This window comes from Alligator sinensis, unplaced genomic scaffold, assembly GCF_000455745.1.
Source record: "Alligator sinensis unplaced genomic scaffold, ASM45574v1 scaffold1303_1, whole genome shotgun sequence".
In the NCBI taxonomy this organism is placed as follows: Eukaryota; Metazoa; Chordata; order Crocodylia; family Alligatoridae; genus Alligator; species Alligator sinensis.
Genome location: NW_005842753.1, coordinates 588,763 through 589,522, shown reverse-complemented (window position 1 = coordinate 589,522; position 760 = coordinate 588,763). Strand labels below are relative to the sequence as shown.

Below are 760 nucleotides of genomic sequence, written 5' to 3'. Positions count from 1 at the left end.
AGTCTCCTGGGTTACTCTTATAAGGAAAATATGGAAATCCCAATTCGGTGAGACAATCATTATATGCCTGTAACAGGGGCCCCTAACCCCCTTATTAAAGAGAGAGAGGGACAGAGGCAGGAGCTGGGAAGGTAGAGAGTGAGGCCCTGAAGTAATGGGCCAGGACACGAGGACTGTCCATTAATTAAAAGCTGAGACTTGCCTGTGAAAGGGGTGGGGGAAGCAGGGAATGGGTGAAAAGTGCCCTCCGGCTTGTTAGAAGTCTAGGGATGGGGGAAGGGGAGGAATAGAGAGGGACTGGTGCTGAGGCAGAAGCACAGGGACTGTCACTGCTCCAGGTCTGAAGGACGATCCAAGGAAGTGAAGCTAGAAAGTGGCAGCTTCCGTCAGAATCGAAACGGCTGTGAAAGGACTGCAGGAAACTTTCACCACTTACTCAGGATAGGGAAGACACGTGGAAAAGTGACTACTGGGAAGTCCAGTGGCTGGGAAGCTGAGAGTCAGGGAAGAGATGGCCCAGCCCAGCCAGAGATACTTGGGTGCTAGGAGTGAGAGGTGTACCCTCAGAGGGGCAGCGTTCCCTTCTTTTTGTGCGTGTTTCTCCTTAGGACACATTAGCCCAAAGGTACGGTATCCCAGGAAAGGGAGAGGCTCTTGTGGCGGGCCAGTAGGGGGCGCTCCTGCGTTGAGCCGCCCACCTCCCTGCGCCCGACCACCTTCCAGGCTCCGAGTGCCTCCCTGGGGTGCCTCCCGTCCGGCC

The 760-nt window shown here is 55.4% G+C and overlaps 1 protein-coding gene across 1 annotated transcript in view; it reads right to left on the bottom strand.

Moving 5' to 3' along the window:
• LOC102381926 (H-2 class II histocompatibility antigen, E-S beta chain) overlaps positions 1-760 on the bottom strand; it is a 603,463-nt gene that overhangs the window by 159,827 nt on the left and 442,876 nt on the right. The gene's annotated exons all lie outside the window — the stretch shown is intronic.